The 20,906-nt window shown below is 36.5% G+C and overlaps 1 protein-coding gene across 2 annotated transcripts in view; it reads left to right on the top strand.

Annotated features, from left to right (window-relative positions):
* TEX11 (testis expressed 11) overlaps nt 1–20,906 on the top strand; it is a 360,505-nt gene that overhangs the window by 192,539 nt on the left and 147,060 nt on the right. The window lies entirely within an intron of this gene.

Below are 20,906 nucleotides of genomic sequence, written 5' to 3'. Positions count from 1 at the left end.
CTATTGGACATTACAGATTTAAAATATTTCTATTATCACAGGGAAGTTCTATTGGGCAGCACTGGTTTAGACCCTCTATTTCTTTTAATACAGACAACATTCAAAATAGCTCTTTTCTGGCAGCTACATCATGTGGTTAATTTCCTGGACTCTTGAAACTATATCTTTACAATGTCAGTTGCTCTTGATGCCTCATATCCTCGACTTTTATGGTTAAGTACCCATTAACCATGCTTTACAAACTATTAAATTTCAGCCTGATTGCTACAGCCTATTTTTTCAGTTGTTCGGATCTTTGTGAATTTCAATTTTATCATGCAATATATTAACTCTTCCTCCCAGTCTGTGTCATCTTCAAATTTGGTATTGCCACCTGTCTTCATCTAATTCAGGGGTCTGCAAACTTTTCTTACAGGGTAAGATATAAGTATAAACTTTGGGCTTGTGGGTCACACAGTCTCTGGCACAACTAGTCAACTCTGCCGTCGTAGTGCAAAAGTAGCCATAGACTAATCATAAACAAATGTGTGTGGCTTTATTCCAGTAAAACTTTATTCATAAAAACAAGCAGAGCAGCTGGACTGCAAGCTATAGTTTTCTAACTACAGATAGTTTGATAAACAGGGCAAAACTGAGGCCAGAACCTTCGTGGCAGCATGGATTAATCTCCAGGTTAGCATCAATCCATTAATCGATACTTTTTAGTGTACAATCGTTGAACCTGTTATAAATCCACCTAATTATACAGCCAGATGACCTAATTTCCTTCATCTTGTTCACAAAATTTCATGGAACTTAATTTTTATTTTTTAAAGTTTTGGTTGTTTTTAACCTTCCTCCTTCCAAAAAGAATTTGAAACTTCTTCTATTCAAAGCTCTGAAAATTGAAATAGAAAATCAAAACCCTGAAAAGGAGGAAGCAAACATGCAAAACACAATGGCTAGTATAGTTGCCGTGGTAAAGCATTCAATTTAATAGTAAACTTTCTTGCAGCCAGGGAAAGGGGGCTATGTGATATTTTATACATTTTTTCATTATTAAGTAACAAAAGCTAACATTTACTGATACTTGCTTTGTACCAGGCACTATTCTAAATTCTTTACATTATAAATTATGAAATACCTCTAAGGTAATTTGATTAACTCAATTTTGCAGGTGAGAAAAATGAGGGTTAGATAGAAAAAGTAATTTGCCCACAATTGCATAGCTAGGAAGGAGCAGAGCGGAATTTAAACATGTTTGCAGAGCTCACACTTTTTACTACTGTAGTAGAAGGAATACATTCAATACTACGTTCCAAAGCAATTAATCACTAGAAAAAGTTTACAAAGTGGTGGACTATGGGCTGGGTGTGGCGAGAGATGTGTTGCATATAGTTGAATTATTTGCCAACATTTAACATTCAGGAAATTTCACATAAAAATTTGGTTTTCTTTATATATATATATATATATAAAGAAATATATATATATGGTTTTCTGATTTCTCTTGCAAAAGTTGAAAAATCTGGAAACAATTGGCCAGTATTTCCACTAAGCAACGATCAGTTGGAGCTAAGTAGTGGTTGCCACCTTCATACATAGGGCGTGTGTTCTCCAGTTTGTCACAGTCCCCAGAATTCCTTATTTTTTCCCATATGTTGTACATCAAGTTGTCATTTATCTTTTTTTGTATGTTATTATTATAGCAGATATAAGAGGAAAATAAAATATGGCACCCACATCTCTATCCAAAGTAGAATGAAAGCTAGACTGAGAAGATGTTGCAAGAAAATGGAAAGAATAAATTCCTTTCTGATAGAAGTAAAAAAGATTCTGTGTTTAATATGCAAAGTGTGTTTGCATCAATGAATACAACCTAAGAGCCCATTATAAAGCAAAATATAGTACAAACTACAACCAGTACCTAGAAAATCTGTGTAATGAAAAATAATTCAAAAAGAGGACTGAAATTTCAACTGGGTTTATTTTGGAAAGTGAATAAAATAAGCAATCCTGTTGTAAAATGCAGTTACGTAGTTATATATTAAAGGAAAAGATTGCCCAGGCATTAGCTCTTTTACAGATGACAGCTTTACAAAAAAGTGTCTACTGAGTCACACAATGTATTCTTAAGTTTCAAATCCAAATCTAACCAGAAATGCTGTTGTTTGGTACATTGAAGATACAGCTGAGAATTTATTGGACAAGTTACTCAAAAAGGGTAATTTATTTTTGGTGTTTTCTGTTCGTAGACATAAATAATAGTGCCCAGTAAAGCATATTTATTTGTGGTGTCAGTGAGAATTTTGATATGATAGAACTTTTGAACATAGTGCCTGTGTCTTAAGTTTAATGTAGACTGGTCAAAATAACTTAAGTATGACTACAGAAGCTATTTCTGCAATGGTTAACATAAGACTTGATATGATACTTAAATCCAAGGTGGCAGTGTTTTTAAACATAAAAACTTCGATGTATTAATTGTATTAATTCACCAGGAAACACTGTCCTAAAAAGATGAAAAATGAAGCATGTATATAGTAACAATATATGTATACCAGATATTCTTCTGTGGCCTCAACCGAGATTATTGCTTTTTTTGGATGGTTTGGATGCACAATACAGTAGTTGCGTCTGCTTCTTGTAGACTAGGGGGCTTAGTTGTATGTGGTGTTGTCACAGGTTGGGTTGCCCTGGAAGCAAATTTTGAGAGGGAGGTTAACGTGAAGATAATTTATTAAAGTGTTCTTTCAGGATCAACACCTGTGAGGGGAAGGGGCTGCAGCTGGACTAATGGGAGAAGTTGGCCTAGGTATAGTCAGAAGGCCTCAGCCTTACTTATTGGGAGCTCTGAAGCTGGGATGGTCCCTCCGAATTGTCCTCAGCTAAGGTCAGAGGGCCGGTCCTTATAGCCCAATGTTGACTAGTCTCTGTATGCCAGTTACCGTGGGAAAGGAGAATGACATTGGGTGTGGCAGCTTTTTTCAGCCTAGCAAATTCCTAAAGAACAACTGGGGAATAAATACTTCAGTTCTGAAGGGGAGTTTTGGGGATGTAGTGCAGTATTTATGTCAGGTGCTGAAGATATATTTTTTGAACTGTTGAAAGAATTCAACTTGTGCATGTCATCCAAGAAAAAATCCCTGACTCAGTTCAATGATTGACCTTTTTGGTGAATATGATAATCCATATAAACACTCTGAATCTTTCTCTGCAAAAGTGCTCATAAGTAGTTAGTTACACAGATGTAAAATTTAATTCACGTGGTCTTAGTGAAGTCATTTTTTGGGGAAATGCTTTTGGCAAGGAATAATCTGGCTTACTTTTCTGTGCTGAAATTGGTGTCCAGAGATGGAAGTGATTGCTTAAACTACGTATTCACAACTGTAGGTTTAAAGAGTGAATTCCAAAAAGGGAGTTTTCTGATTTCCAACATTATGGTAATGAAAAATATTGCCTATTTTGTCTTTTTCAATTAATTTTACTAATGTCAATAAAGAACTACAAATTGAAGAAATTGAACTGCGTTGTAGTGTGGTACTGAATCCTAATTAGACAACTTTGGAATATCAGTATGTAGTAGACATTTGCTGCTTTTGGCCATCCATCATTTTATTCATTCCACTTTCCTCTTGATACAGTACCCAAATTTCCACTTAAGTATCTGCTTCTCCCTATCAGCCCATGTGGACATTGACATATTGGTGTAGAAGAAAGGATTTTAGCTTTCTATTTACAAGTCAACAAAGTAATCAATTTCAAAGGAAAATTTGATAAATTATTTATGTTTTTAGATTTCAAATTTAAAATATAGCTTCTCTTTTCCTATCTGTTCATACTATGTGTTAATGTGCTTATACCATCGTTCAGTTAATGATTCAGTTTAATTACATATCTGGCAGTGGATTTTTTTGCAGTCTGCTTCACTGATTTATGTTACATATTTGGCTTCTGTAGACAGTGTAGGAAGTTGCATTATATAATGGACAATGCTTTTAGTAATTGTATAGCAAGAGCATAAGTATATTTTACACAGTAAAGTTTTTTTTTTTTTTTTTTGCAATGAAAGCTAAGCATGCAGAACATTAACTGTTAGAAAGTGAATGAAGTGGCCAGGTGCGGTGGCTCATACCTGTAATTTCAGCACTTTGGGAGGCCGAGGCAGGTGGATCGCCGGGAGTTCAAGACCAGCCTGGTCAACATGGCAAAACCCCGTCTCTACTAAAAATACAAAAATTAGCTAGGTGTGGTGGCAAACGCCTGTAATCCCAGATACTTAGGAGGCTGAGGCATGAGAATCACTTGAATCCAGGAGATAGAGGTTGCAGTGAGCCAAGATCGTGCCACTGTATTCCAGCCAGGATGACAGAGCGAGACTCCATCTCAAAAAAAAAAAAAAAAAAAAGGAAGGTGAATGAAGTTCTGTAATGGACTAAGCTAATGTAGTTCAGACCTAGTTTTCCGATGATCCACCTTGATGCAAGGATAAAATTTTGAATATATAGAATAGATGGAAATACTATGTCTCTTAAGCGATTTTTTTTTAATTTCACCTTTTACAGTCAAGCTTCATTAGAAGACAGAGAGCAGACAATTCCAGGTTATATACTTATGAGGTCCTAGTAATATCTGGTACTATTTAAGGGAAAAGCATATGCTTTGGATTCTAGAAAAGCAGGTGAATGGCTTGATACTGTTATTGAGTCATTTTTCTGAATTTGTTAGATTATCAAACTCTCTGACATTAACATTTAAGTAAGCTTGCAAAAGATAAGATTAATTTGCTATGTCTTTCTCAGTGAATCCTTGTTGCTTTATGTTAGTGCTTCTCAAACTTTAATGTGTATATGATCGGCTGGATCAGCTGAAGATCTTGTTAAGGTGCAGATTCTGATTTGGTGGGTCTGGAATGGGGCCTGATCTGCATTTCTAACAAGCTCGCAGGTGATGTCAATGCTGTTGGTCTGTGGCCCATTCTTGGAGTAGTATGGTTTGGGAATCCACTGCCTCCTAAAAAAAAAAAAAAAAAAAAAAAATCAGAACTTCTCCTGTCCCCAGTCTTCATCACCCCTCCAGTTATTCATAATTCCTGAAAGACTCCTTTAATTTATAAGTCTCATCTACAAATTATCTTAGTCCTAGATGTAAATTTATTTGATCCAGGGGTCCTGAACACTTTTATGGCAACTAAGTTACTGTTACTCCTAACCTTGGACTTTAATCCTTTTTTAAAATTTTGTATCTATTAAAAAAAATTCTACAAACATACTATGACTGTAATGAAAATTTTAAAACAAAAAAGATCACGTCTAACATTATTATCCTAACAATCTACTTTTAGTTTTTTCTTTCCTTTAACTCCTTATCAGTATTGGTGCATAATTTTTCCTAGTTATAATTTTAGCATTTGTCATTTATGTTGTTATTGGTGAAAGGCGTCAGCCCCCCGCCTTTTTTTGATGCTGATTAGGTAAGCTTAATCAGTTACTGTTTATTCCAGTGACAAGAATACTAAATCAAATAAACAAAGGGATTTTGAATTGCAATTAGACTACCAAGATAGAATCAGAAACCTAGAGATAGTGATCTGGGAAAGTCAATGCACCAAATAAAAATACAGAACAAGAATGTAGGAGATCAGATTGACATTTCCAAACTAAAATGAAGAAGAGAGGAGAGCAGCAGCAGGCTTGTGAAGTCAAGATCAGAATCCTTGGAAGTCAGATAAGAGATACAGGGAAGCAATTTGTTCAGGCTCATCAAGTAAAAATAAAGAAGAGAAAGCCTTGCATCCTAACCATTATATTCCCAGCCTTCCTGTTGCATAAAGCCTGATATTATTTTATTAATATAATAGTTTTTGAACACACTGTTGAATGTTATAATAAAATATTTCAGAGATATCTAGATTCTACACATTAAATGAGTTCCTGAAAAGTTCTGTTCAGAGAAAATTTGATATGGTATTATTTTTCCATAAACTTACACTATACAAATAAAATGATTTACCTCCAAAAAATGTTTGGCTCTAAGATATAATAAAATTATACTTAGGAATGTAGCTGAATTTTACGATTATATGTTTAAATGAAATACATTCTTATGGTAATGTAATAATAAGTACTTGAGGTGGGTTGCAGAAATGGCATGCTAGCTGAGTGAGATAATATCCTGACAATACAGAAAAAGAGATAGGTACAATATTGAAGACCTCATACTCAATAATAATTCCTTTCTGGGATAGATCTAAAAGGTTATCAGCCACTGAGAAATAAAAGCAAACATCAACTGACCCTTGGGATTTTAATTAATCATGTTCATTCAGATATTCCCATGTAACAGCCACTATCTGAGCTCAGTATTGGTAATTGTTATCACCCTAGATCTTTTCTCTTCTCCTGTTTCAGGTTGAGTATCACTGTAATGTACTTTGTAGGACATTCGTTTTTTTGTTTTTGTTGTAATGAGCATTACTTATGAGTTTATTTTTAGGAATCATAGTTCCAGTCTGTAGGAAATGAAGGTGGTACAGAATACACACCCAGTTCCTGAATCTTCAGTATAGATAAGTTTTGTTGAGATAGATAAGTCTGTGGCTTTTTTCCCTAGGGGGATTGGTTTTAGGGTATTTGAGATGGGAAAAGAAGTTTTTTTTTTTTTTTTAATTACTTCAACTTTTATTTTAGATACAAGGGATACATATACAGGCTTGTTACATGGGTATATTGTACCCTAGTAGTGAGCATAGTACCCAATAGGTAGTTTTTCAACCCACATGCTCTCCACCTTTCCCCCCTCTACTAGTCCAGTGTCTATTATTCCCATGTTTATGTCCATGGGTGCTCAATGTTTAGCTCCCATTTATAAGTGAGAACATGGAGTGTTTGATTTTCTGTTCCTGTTTCAATTTGCTTAGGATTATGGCCTCCAGCTCCATCCATGTTGCTGCAAAGGACATGATTTCATTCTTTTTATGGCCACATAGTATTCCATGGTATATATGTACTACATCTTCTTTATCCAATCCACCATTGATGGACAGCTATGTAGATTCCATGTCTTTGCTATTGTGAATAGCACAGTGATGAACATATGAGTGTATGTGGGGTTTTTGTGTATAATCTATTTTCCTTTGGGTATATACCCAGTAATGGGATTGCTGGGTCTAATGGTAGCTCTGTTTAAAATCCTTTGAGGAATCTCCAAACTGCTTTCCACAGTGGCTGAACTAATTTACATTTCCATTAATAGTGTATAAGTGTTCCCTTTTCTTGCAGCTTTTCCAGCATCTGTTGTTTTTTGACTTTTTAATAATAGCCATTCTGACAGGTATGAGATAGTATCTCATTGTGGTTTTGATTTGCATTTTTCTTGTGATTAGTGCTGATGAGCATTTTTTCATATGTTTGCTGGCAGCTTGTATATCTTCTTTTGAGAAGTGTCTGTTCATGTCCTTTGCCCATTTTTTAATGGGGCTATTTGTTTTTTGCTTGTTGATTTTTTAAAAAATCACCTTTCTGACAAGCTTGTTGATTTTTTTAAAGTTCCTTATAGATTCTGGGATATTATACCTTTGTTGGATGCATAGTTTGTGAATATTTTAATATTCTTTTGATAGTTTTTTTCTGCTGTGCAGAAGCTCTTTAGTGTAATTAAGTCTCACTTGTCAATTTTTGGTTTTGTTGCAGTTGCTTTTGGGGACTTAACCAAAAATTATTTGCCAAGGCTAATGTCAAGAAGGGTATTTCCTAGGTTTGTAAAGGTTGATTGCTCTTGGAGAAAGAGTTCAATTTTCCTTACCTCATTGTGTGCACTGACATTCATTTTATCAACAAAATTTGTGCCTAGTGCAACATGTTGTCTGGGGTCTGGTTGTAGATACAAGAAATGTAAGAAACATACATTTCTCTAGTGAATTTATAGCCTACTATAATAAATTAAGCATATATATGCTTGATCAGTTGAGTAACAATAAAATTCAGAATATGATAAATGTATGGTATAGACAAAAATAGTATATGAATTTAGAGAGAGTGAAAGATCACTGTTAGCTCTATTAGCCAGAGAATGCTTGATGGGGGTTGGGGCCTTAGAAATGGATAAGATTTGCATAGGTGAAGGAGTAGGAATTACTAGCAGGAAGATCAGAGTGAGCACAAGGCAGGTGTGGGGACAATAATTTAGTCCAATAAAGTATTTAGTATCGTTTATGCAAAGGGTACCATGTGGAAAACATAGGCACCACTTGCAGAGAATTTACAAGTCTTACTGGAAAGAGGGTATATGTAAAGATAACAATATAAGACAGCACATGGAAAATGGGGATAACTGACAAATTGGTGTAGGAATTCAGAAGAGGCCTAGATCATCATGGACTAGGAACATCAGAAAGTCTTATTTGAAGGTGAGGCTTGAGCTGGGCTTTGATGGTGGGGTAGGATTTAGAATAGCAGAAAGGAAGAGTTAGGGCATCTGTGGTAGGGGCTATAGCATATGTATATATGGGGACAATATGGTCTATTTAGAATATGATGACTAATGAATCCGAGAGGATTTAGCATAAGTTTTATACAAGGAGTATGAGGAAATATAAAGTTAGAGAAGTAAATTGGAATCATTTATTAAAATCCTTAATTATTACGTTAAAGGACTGTATGATATAGGCAAATGGGGATCCACTGAAGTTTTCCAAATAGAATAGTGATATGCTAATAGCAATAATATACAAGAATTTGAGAGATAGGGAGATTAACTGAGTTGTTGCAAGTAGCGCAAATATGAAGTAATGAGAGCCTGAAACTAGGTTGATAGTAGTGGAAATTCATTCTTTCACGTTTGAATTCCTACAATGTACCAGTCATTTTGTTGCTAGACATTGAAGATGCAGAGATTAAATAATATGCATGTCCCTGGTGGTCTCAAGGATGTCACTACTTAATGGGGAAGATAAGCTCATAATTATGAAACAAATACAATCACAGAGTATTTTTATATCATCAAAGTGGGGGAGGTTAGAGGATAATTTATGAAGACAAAACTATTCTACCTCTTGCCTACCTATTTGGCATTAGAATTAATACAGTTGTGACTGACTTGCCAGCCGCACACTATCCTTAGGACCTATCTTTTTTTAAAAACATTTCCTAGTAAAGCCATAAACCATACAAATTAGCACTTGTCATAAATCATACAAGTGAGGAATCTTTCTCTCAGATTCCAGAATAGGAAATGGAAAGAAGTGATGGAAGTGAAAGACATTATGATGGAAGAATCAAGAAGATTTGTAACTGGGTATAGGGGGTGGGGAACAGGGAGGCAGAAGTGGATAGATCGATGGCAACAGACACAAGATGATGCAGTGTCCTGGAGGAGCTGGTACAAATAGTATAGAATGTATGTATAGAATGTACTTGAACAGTAAAGAAAGAAGATTGAGAAAAAGAATAATGATTTTGAATACTGGACTCAGTAGTAACTTCAAACATCTTTACAATAGCTATCATTCACTGAATGCTTACTTTGTACCAGACACTATTCTAAGAGCTTTTAATTTAATATATGATTTAACCTTTCACAAATACTCTGTAAGGTAGGTAGTATTAGCATCTTCCACATTATACAGATGGGGAGTATATTAATCCATTCTCACATTGCCATAAAGAAATACTTGAGGCTGGGTAATTTATAAAGAAAAGAGGCTTAATTGGCTTACGGTTCCACGGGCTGTACAGGAAGTGTTGCTGCATCCGTTTCTGGGGAGACCTCAGGGAGCTTTTACTCATGGCAGAGGGCAAAGCAAAAGCAGGCATCTTACATGGCAGGAACGAGAGAGAGAGAACACACTTTGAAATGACCAGATCTCATGAGAACTCCATCATGAGAATAGCACCAAAGGGATGGTGCTACACCATTCATGAAGGATCCACCTCCTTGATTCAATCACTTCCCACTAGGCCCAACCTCCAACACTGGAGACTACAGTTGAACGTGAGATTTGGGTGGGAACACATGTCCAAACCATATCAGGGAAGTTAAGAAAATTGACCAAGGTCACAGAGCTAGTAAGTAGTGGAGCAAGGATCCAAACCCAGGCTGGCAAGTTTCAGAACCTGTACTCTTAATTGCAATGCAATGCATACGGCCTATCTAAAGCAAATGTAGAACAGACAGGAGAAATGCAAGAGATAAAGGAGATGTTAGGAATTAAAGATAGCTGTAGTGGATCACCTACCTGTTTGGAATATTTTGGCAGTAAATTGGAAAGAAAGGATAAAAATGGTAGAGGGGAGAAATGGGAAAATCCAACCCCACTAACACCAGTATAGGGGAGATTGTGCATGTCCAAGGCAGAGGAAAAGAATCCTGTATGGAGGGAGGTATCCAGAGGGCTAAAGAGAGGGTGTAATTGAGAAAGTTCAAGCTCCTAATATACAATGGAAGTAGTATACTGATAGGGAGAGAGTACTAGCTCTAGGATCAGTAGGCCTGGTTTCAAATCTTAGCAATTCTCTTTACTAGCTGGCAGGTTGCTTGTACCTCACTTGCCACATCTGCAGTTTTCTTATATGTAACATGAGATATGATATTATAACACTTTCTAGGGTTGTTGTCAGATTACATGAGATCATGTACATAAAACATGTAGAAGTTATAATCTATGATAGGTATTCACTAATTATTAACTTTTTTGATTATTATTTGTTGAGAGGCAGTATTGTGTAGTGGTCATGAGTATGCTGCTTAGATTTGAATCCTTGTTCCACCATTAACCAGCTGTATGACTTTAGGTAAGTGTTTAACTTCTTTGTGCCTCAGTTTCCTCATTTTAAAAATGGAGATATCAAAGTACCTACTTCATAAGGTTGCTGTGAGGACTAAACATATTAATATTTGCAAAGTGTTAGAATTGTGCCTGATGCATAATAAGCACTATGTAAAGTTTGCTACTATTGTGATTTGGGGAGCCCTTCATACGTAGTGGACAATAAACCTTGTCTGTTATGTGTATTGCAAATATTTTTCCCATTCTGTCTTTTACCCTACAGAGGTCTTAAAATTTGGTGAGGATGCTGAGTGAAAAAAAAAAAAGCCAATCTCAAAAGGTGACATTATGTTAATCTATGTAACATTCTTGAAACAACAAAATTATAGAGATGGACAACAGATTAATGGTTGCCAGGAATTAGGGATGGTGGGGAGAAGGAGAGAAGTAGATGTGACTGTAACAGGGTAGCATGAGGGATATCTTTGTGGTGATAAGACAGTTCTTGTTTGCCACGGTAGTTGCATGAATCTTCATGTGTGACAAAATGACATAGAACTATATGCAGGCAAACATCTCAGAGATGTGCATTTGGTTCCAGAACACTGCAATAAAGCAAATATTGCAATGAAGTGAGTCATACAATTTTTTTATTTCTCAGTGCATATAAAAGTTAGGTTACTATATATTGTAGTCTATTAAGTATGCAATAGCATAATGTCTTAAAAACCAAATGTGCATACTTTAATTTTAAAATACGTTATTGCTAAAAAAAAATCATCTGAACCTTCAGCGAGTTGTAATCTTTGTGCTAATGAAGGGTCTTGTCTCGATGTTGTTGGCTGCAGACTGATCAGGATGATGGTTGCTGAAGTTGGGGTGGCTATGGCAATTGCTTAAAATAAGTCAGCAGTGAAGTTTACCACATTGATTGAGTCTTCCTTTAATCAACTATTTCTGTGCAGCATGCTGTGCTGTTTGTTAGCATTTCACCCACAGTAGAACTTCTTTTAAAATTGGAGTCAATTCTCTCAAACCCTGCCACTGCTTTATCAACTAAATATTATAATATTCTAAATCCTTTGTTGTCATTTCAACAATGTACACGGCATCTTCACCAGGAGTAGATTCTATCTCAAGAAACCACTTTCTTTGCTCATCCATAAGAAGCAACTTCTCATCCATTCAAGTCTTATCATGAGATTGCAGCAATTCAATCGTATCTTCAGGCCCCAGTTCTAATTCTAGTTCTCTTGCTATTTCCACCACATCTGCAGTTACTTCCTCCACTGAAGTCTTGAACCCCTCCAAGTCATCCTTGAGGGTTGGAGTCAACTTCTTCCAAACTCCTGTTAAATGTTGACATTTTGACCTTCTTCCATGAATCACAAATGTTTTTAATGGCATCTAGAATGGTGAATACTTTCCAGAATGTTTTCAATGTACTTTGGCCAGATCTGTGAGAGGAATAACTATCTATGGCAGCTATAGCCTTGCAAAATGTATTTCTTCAATAACAAGACTTGAAAGTCTAAATTACTCCTTGATTCATGGATGTTGTATTAACAGGCATGAAAACAACATTATTCTCTCTCTGCGTCTCCCTTAGAACTCTTGGGTGACCAGATGCATTGTCAATGAGCAGTAATCTTTTCTTCTGAGCAGTGGTTCTCAACAGTGGGTTTAAACTATTCAGTGAGCCATGCTGTTAGCAGATGTGCTATCATCCAGGCTTTGTTGTCCCATTTATAGAGCACAAGCAGAGAAGATTTAGCATAATTCTTAAGGGCCCTGGGATTTTTGGAATGGTAAATAAGCATTGGCTTCACCTTAAAGCCACCAGCTGCATTAGTCTCTAACAAGAGAGTGAGTCTGACCTTTCAAGCTTTGAAGCCAGGTATTGACTTCTCTCTAGCTATGAAAGTTCTAGATGGCATCTTCTTCCAATATAAGAATGTTTCATCTACATTGAAAATTTATTGTTTAGTGTAGCCACCTTCATCAGTGATCTTAGATCGTCTGGATAACTTGCCGCAGCTTCTTCATCAGAACTTGCTGCTTCGCATTGCACTTTTATGTTATGGAGACAGCTTCTTTCCTTAAACCACAAGAACCAACCTCTGGTAGCTTCAAATTTTGCTTCTGAAGCTTCCTCACCTCTCTAAGACTTCATAGAATAAAGAGAGTTAGGGTGTCGCTCTGGATTAGGCTTTGGCTCGAGAACATGTTGTGGCTGGGTTTGATCTTCTATCCAGACCACTAAAACTTTGTCCATATTAGCAATAAGACTGTTTTGCTTTCTTATAATTTTTGTGTTCACTGGAGTAGCACTTTTAATTGCCTTCAAGAACTTTTTGTTTGCAGTCGCAATTTGGCTATTTGGCACAAGAGGCCTAGCTTTCGGCCTAGCTTGGCTTTCAACATGCCTTCCTCACTAAGCTTAATCATTCCTGGTTTTGATTTAAAATGAGAGATGTGTGAATCTTCCTTTTACTTGAACACTTAGAGGCCATTGTAGGGTTATTAATTGGCCTAGTTTCAGTATTGCTGTGTCTCAGGGAATAGGGGTGCCCAAGGAAAGGGAGAGAGATGGGGAATAACTAGTCAATGAAGCAGTTAGAACACACACATTTGGACTTAGTTCATGGTACCCCAAAACAATTACAATGTTAACATCAAAGATCACTGTTTACAGTTATAATAATAATGAAAAAATTTGAAATATTGGAAGAATTACTTAAATGTGACACAGAGACACAAAGAGAGTGCATGCTGCTAGAAAAATGGTACCTGTAGACTTGCTTGGTTCAGGGTTGCCACACATCTTCAATTTGTAGAACAAACAAACAGAACAGTATCTGGTGGCACATGCTTAGAGTTCTAACTACTCGGGAGGCTGAGACTACTCAGGAGACTTGAGCCAGGAAATCAAGACCACAGTGAGCTATGATCACAGCACTTCACTCCAGTCTGGGTGACAGAGTGAGACCCTGTCTCAAAAACAAACAAAAAACTAGTAACTGTAAAGTACAATAAAGAGAAGTGCAATAAAATGAAGTATGCCTGTTCACACATCGTACCGATGCTGTTTCCTACTTCGATATTGTTCTATAGTTATATAAGATTTAACTATAGGAAGAAATTGGGTGAGGGTACATGGGACTTCCTTATATATATATTATTTTTTGCAATTTCCTGTGGATCTATAGTTATTTCAAAGTAAAAGTTAACAAAGTTTTGATGAAATTAAATTTGTCAGCCTTCTTTTTTTATACTTGTGGATTTTTTGTCATGCCTAGAAAGACCTTTTGTAAACCAAGATGATCAAAGATATCTCAAGCAACAATCTATTAGGAAATGAGGATGAGGATGATGATGATGATGATGATAAACAGATGCAATGCATGGTGACAAACATTTTAAAGGCTTTTATTGTTTGTTTTCTACATTTACTTTCTTTCCTCATGGGTCACTTTGTTCATTTTGGTGCTTCTCTTTAAGGTTATTCATTTTCTTCAAATGTGTAGTTTCTTCAGATAATCTTGATTCTCTTCATGTTTTTAAAAGAAAAGATCTACTACCAATAGTTTGTGGTTTGATCCTTTGACATCCCTTGGAATAACTCCCCACATGAGTGTTCTGGCTAGCTGCGGGTGTCTCCACTCTGTCATGTAGACAGGTGGGATTTCTTTGGGTCTTTGGGTTATCTATTGTTGTGTAACAAACAACCCTAAGATTTAGCAGTTTGAATCACTAGTTTATTATTATCTCATGGTGCTGTGGGTTGATTGGACTTAACTTAGGTGGTTGTTGCCTGGAGTCTTATATGGTTGCAGTCAGATAGTGGCTGGTGTTAGAGGCATCTAAATTTTAGATTCTAAAGCCTTGGCTGGGCTGAACACTCTATGTTTTCTTCACTCATGTGTCTGTTGTCTAGGCTGGAAGTCACTGGTATGGCTGGATGCTACCCAGACATCTCTGTCTCTTTCTTCATGTGTCTAGGTTAGAATTCCTCCCAGTGTTACATCCTCGGGGTAGTTGGACTTCTTACTGATAATTAGCTTCATCCAAAGTTCCAAGAGACCAGGTAGATACTGCAAGGCTTCTTATGTCTAATTAGAAGTCATGCACTGTTAAAAGCAAGTCACAGAGCCAGTCTAGATTCAAGGGGAGAGGACTACACAAGGGCATGAATACTAGGAAACATAATTTATTGGGAGTATATCTTTACAGACTAGCTATTACAGTGGGCTAGAGACACTAGCCCCCATCTCCATATTGATATGCAAAGTAGGAAATTAGTTCTCGTGCTATATAAGGATTTTCACTACTGTGCTGATTGATTTTCCTCTTTACCCCTTTTCTCATATCTACAGTCTTCCTGTCCCTTATACTCAAGCTGGGAGGTTCCCATAACTGATCCCTTACATGATTTAGAAGGTTTGACAGCAGAGCCTGGGGTCAAACATCAATGGCCTCTACACCTTGCGTGCACAACAGAGAATTGGAATAGTTTCTGCAGTTCCTCTATGACCATCACAAATTTTTCCTGTCCCCTACTAATTAATTTCTAATTTTGTGGGGTTTCCTAGGCTGTTTTTTTTTTTTTTTTTTTTGGCGGGGTGGGAACCTATCTATTTCTTCAATGGCCTCCTTTTTGGTTTCTGTTCGGTTTCAGGATTCTCACCTCTTGATTTTTCCATCAGTCTGATGGCTTTTAATTATAGAAATTCTTTAAAGTTTCTGACCAAAGACAATATATTTTCCTGCTCTCTGGCTCTACTATATATTTATTCTTAACATTCATTCTATTTTTTTGAGGTAAATAAGTGGACTCAATCTGCTGTTTTAAACTGAAGGTTAGATAGATGGAATAAAATCTAGCATTCAGTAGCATGATAGAGTGACTATAGTTAGTAATAATTTACTGTTTATTTTAAAACAACTAAAAGTGAAATTGGGACATTCACGACAAAAAGAAATGATAAATGCTTGAGGTGATGGGTATCCCAATTACCCTGAATTGATCATTACACATTGTATGCTTGTGTCAAACTATTGCATGTACCCCATAAATGTGTACATACTATGTACTTATAAAAATGTACATATTATTTACTTATAATAAGAAGAAATGAAAATAAAAGGTAAATCTAAAACTTCTTCAGAAATAAATAAATAAATAAATAAATAAATAAATAAATATTCAGTATTCATCCAGTATAGAATAATTTTAAAATGTGGACTTCGGAGTCAGATTACATGTTTTCAAGTTCTTGTTCCTCCACTTTGCAGATGCTTAACCTTATGCAAATTATTTAAACTATATATGCTTCAGTTTACTATCAAGGAATAGTACTTACCTTTGGGGTTTTCTGAAGATTAAATAAGGAATGTAAAATTCCTGGTATATGATAAGCATTCAACACTTTAGCTGTTACCATTTCTGGAAAAGCGTTAGAACTAATATAATAAACATAATATTTCATTCCAAGTTGAGCTGTATGTCTATGGAATAGAATTCAAATCCATCATTTTACATAAGGTTAGTATTCCTGGACATGATCATGCTGCATTTAGCTTCTTTAGCGGTTTTATCAGCACTTGTGAGCTATGTCTAAGAGTAAATTGCAAGACAGTTTTACTAACACTGAGCCCATTTACAGGCATTAAAGTGATGATTGCTAAAACGCCATTTAACATGAGCAGTGAGTATATGTCAGTAAGAGGTGACATGTGGTATATTGGAATGAGTCCTTGCTACTAACTAAATGACCATGGGACCTCAGACAAGTCATTTAGCTTCTCAGGGCCAGTGACAAGCAGAATAATGGCCCCAAAGGGGCTTCCATGCCCTAATCTCTGGGGCTGTGAATATGTTACCTTACATGGCAAAATTGATTCTGTATATGTAATTAAAGTCACTAACCAGTTGAATTTAATATAGGGAGATTATCCTGGATTATCTAGGTAGGCCCAATATAACCACACAAGCTCTTAAAAGCAGAAGAAGAATACAGAAGAATTCAGATAGATTCAAAGCACAGGAAGTATTTAGCACACAATTACTGACTCTGAAGAGAGAATGAACCACAAGCCAAAGAATACAAGTGACCTTTAGGAGCTGACACAAATCGCAGCCAACAGCCAGCAAGGAAATCGGACCTCAGTCCTAGAACCTCACAGAACTGAATTTTGCCAATAGCCTGAATGAGCCTAGAAGTGGATTTCCCCCAGAGCCTCCATATAAGAGTCCAGGATGGCCAGTGTCTTGCCTTTGGCCTTGTGCGAGCCTAAGCCTGAATGGATTTCTGAGCTACAGAATTGGGAAATAACAAGTGAGTATTTTGGGGTTTTTTTGTTTTGTTTGTTTGTTTGTTTGTTTTTGAGATAGAGTCTTGCTCTGGCACCTAGGCTGGAGTGCAGTGGCGTGACCTCTGCTCACTGCAACCTTGACTTCCTGGGCTCAGGTGCCCCTTCCACTTCAGCCTTCTAAGTAGCTGGGACTACAGGCGCACACCACCATACCCAGCTATTTAAAATTTTTTTGTGTGTGTAGAGACAGGGTCTCACTATATTACCCAGGCTGGTCTTGAGCTCCTGAGCTCCAGTAATCCTCCTGTCTTGGCCTTCCAAAGACCATGTCACAGACATGAGCCGTCGCACCTGGTGAGTTTTGTTTTAAATCACTAAGTTTATGGCAGTGTTTTACAACAGCAATAGAAAACTAATATGAGGCCTTAGTTCCTTTTGTAAATGATGGGGTAGGAGGCAGGGTGGAGGAAGTTAGAATAAATAAACTTTAAGGTTCCTTCTAGCTCTAAATTCTATGATTGCAAGATTCTTATTCAGGTGCTAGTTTGTGAACTAAAGTCCAACAACCATAAATAGTATGGATACACACACACGTACACACACATATATACACGAGCACTTTCAAGGATACATATGAATATGGCAAAGCTAAAGTTTTAGGGGACTCCATAGTGGCAGATCAACCAGATAGATATTGGAGTGGGTTTTGCAACTGCAAAGCAAATAGTTGCAACCAGAGTTAAGGTTTTTCAGGTAGAGCCTAAAACTAAGAATCAATTAAAAAGTGACTTTATATGTGCACAGTTTTTATACCCTGAAATGGAAAAATGATCATTATCATTAAACCAGAAGGTCAGTGATGTCTGTATTTGCATTATAACAATTTATAGTTCTTATTCTTTTAAAGAATCAATTATGTACCCTATATTTCTAATACGTAGTGAATTCTCACAATTTGCTAAATTTGCGAACATACTCTTTGTTTTCTATGAAACTAACTCCAAGAAGCTGAGATTCCAGTATAACCTGGAAATGAATACTTAGTACATTCCTTAGAGATGTAAACTTCTTTAGAGCAATCTCCAGGGTTCTCTATGCAAGTTGACAGTAAGTTTATAATGATACTTCTAGCTGGCCTTCCCACCCACCTCTAGCAATTATGCAAAGAAATGCTTAATTTTATGTTATATTGTTATTTTTAAAACAGCTTTATGAAGGCGTAATCAACCTACAGTTAAATGCATATATTTGGAATAAGTGTACAGTAAGCTTTGATCACACATACGTACTTATGAACCCATTATCGCAATCAGGATAATAAACATATTTACCACCCCCAAAAGGTTCCTTGTGGTCTTTTGTAATCTCTCCCTACCTCTCCTTCATCAGACAGTCATTGATCACTGAATGTCACTATAGCTTCATTTGCATTTTCTAGATTTTTATATAAATGAAATCAAGTATACTTTTTAGTCTGGCTTCTTTAACTCAGTATGATTCCCTGAGGTCTAGCTATGTTGTTGCATGTATCTATATAGTTTATACTTTTTTTATTGCTGACTAGCAGTCTGTTGTATGGATAGCCTACAATTTGTTTATCTATTCAGCTGTTCATAGATATTTTGATTGTTTTCAGTTTTAGGATATTACAAATAAAGCTGCTGTGAGCATTCATGTGTGTCTCTTTGTATGGACATTTGCTTTCATTTCTTTTGGCAAATACATAGAAGTGAAAAGTCTGGTTTGGATGGTAGGTAGTGCTATGGTTTGAATATGGTTTGCCCCCAGCAAAGTTTATGTTTAAATTTTATCTCCAATGTGGCAGTGTTAGGACGTGGGAGGTGTTTGGGTCATGGGGGTCATGAATAACTTGGGGCTGTTCTTGCAGTAGTGAGTGAGTTATTGTTTCAAGAGGCTGGATGAGTTCTTACAGGGATGAATCAGTTGCGAGGAGAGTGAGTTGTTATAAAGCCAGGATATCACTTGGGTTTTGCCTCTTTGCTCCTATCTGCTTCCCCTTTGAACCCTCTCCACCAAGTTATGATGCAGCACAAAAGCCCTCACTAGAAGCCAGGGCCATGCTATCATACTAGAACTGTGAGCTAAGTAAACTTTTCTTTATAAATTACACAGCCTCGGGTATTCTGTTACAGCAGCACAAAACAGACTAAGACAGGTACTGTGTATTTAAATTTTCAAGAAATGGCCAAGCTTTTCCAAAGTAGTTACAACATTCATTTAACATTCCTATCAGCAATGTTTGAGAGTTTCAGTTTCTCCACATTCTGGCCCACATTTGGTATAGTCAGCCTTTTAAATAGGTATGATGTCTCATTGTGGCGTTAATTTGCACTTTTATAATGACTAATAATGTTGAGCATTTTTTTTCATTTGCTTTTCTTGTGTGTATCCCTTTTTGTGAAATGCCTGTTCAAATCTTTTGCCCTTTTTTTTTTTTTAAAGTATTGAATTAGAAACTCCTTTCAGGCTTGGCACGGTGGCTCACGCCTGTAATCCCAACACTTTGGGAGGCCAACGCGGGCAGATCACAAGGTCAAGAGGTCGAGACCATCCTGGCCAACATGGTGAAACCTCGTCTGTACTAAAAATACAAAAACTAGCTGGGCATGGTGGCGCGTGCCTGTAGTCCCAGCTACTCAGGAGGCTGAGGCAGGAGAATCACTTGAATCCGGGAGGTGGAGGTTGTAGTGAGCCGGGATCATACCACTGTACTCCAGCCTGGTGACAGAGCGAGACTCCATCTCAAAAAAAAAAAAAAAAGAAAAGAAAAGAAAAGAAAAATGAAACTCCTTTCAATATTTGGGTTTTTTTTTTTTACTTTTATTTTAGGTTCAGAAGTACATGTACAGGTTTGTTATACAAGAAAACTTCCTTTCAATGTTTTGTAAACAAGATCCTTTTTCAACTTTATTGAAGTATAATTGAAAAATTGTATATAGTCAAGGTGAACAATATATTTTGATATATGTATACATCGTGAAATGATTACCACAATGAAGCCAATTAACATATCCATCACCTCACATAGTTACTTCTTTGTGTGGTAAGAATACTTAAGATCTACTCTCTTAGTAAATTTCAGTACATAATATATTATTGTTAACTATAGTCACCATGCTGTCACCAGAACCTATTCATCTTGCATAACTACAAGTTTGTACCCTTTAACTAATATCTTCCTACCCATCCCTCACTCCAACCCTGCCACTACTGCCCTTGGTGACCACCATTCTACCTTGTTTCAATGAGTTTGACTTCTTGAGAGACCATATATAAGTGAAATCATGCAGTATTTGTTGTTCTGTGTCTGGCTTATTTCACTTAACATAACATCCCTACAGCTTCATCCATGTTTTTGTAAATGAGGGAATTTCTTTCTTTTTAAGGATGAATAATATTCCATTGTATATAAATATATACCACATTTTTTAAACGATTAACCACTAATCATCAAGGAAATACAAATCAAAACCACATGAGATATCACCTCACACCTATTAGGATAGATATTATTTTTAAGAAAAGATAACAAGTGTTGGCAAGGATGTAGACAAGTTGGAATTTTTTTTTTTTTTTTTTTTTTTTTGAGATGGAGTTTTGCTCTTGTTGCCCAGGCTGGAGTGCAATGGCACGATCTCTGCTCATTGCAATCTCCTTCTCCCGGGTTCAAGGGATTATCCTGCCTCAGCCTCCCAAGTTGCTGGGATTACAGGTGTGCACCACCACGCCTGGCTAATTTTTTGTATTTAGTAGAGACAGGGTTTCACCATGTTATTTAGGCTGGTCTTGAACTCCTGACCTCAGGTGATCCACCCACCTTGGCCTC

The sequence above is a fragment of the Mandrillus leucophaeus genome, unplaced genomic scaffold (genome assembly GCF_000951045.1).
Source record: "Mandrillus leucophaeus isolate KB7577 unplaced genomic scaffold, Mleu.le_1.0 Scaffold401, whole genome shotgun sequence".
Lineage (NCBI taxonomy): Eukaryota > Metazoa > Chordata > Mammalia > Primates > Cercopithecidae > Mandrillus > Mandrillus leucophaeus.
The sequence above is the reverse complement of the archived record's forward strand: the minus strand, read 5'-3'. Positions and strand labels throughout refer to the sequence as shown.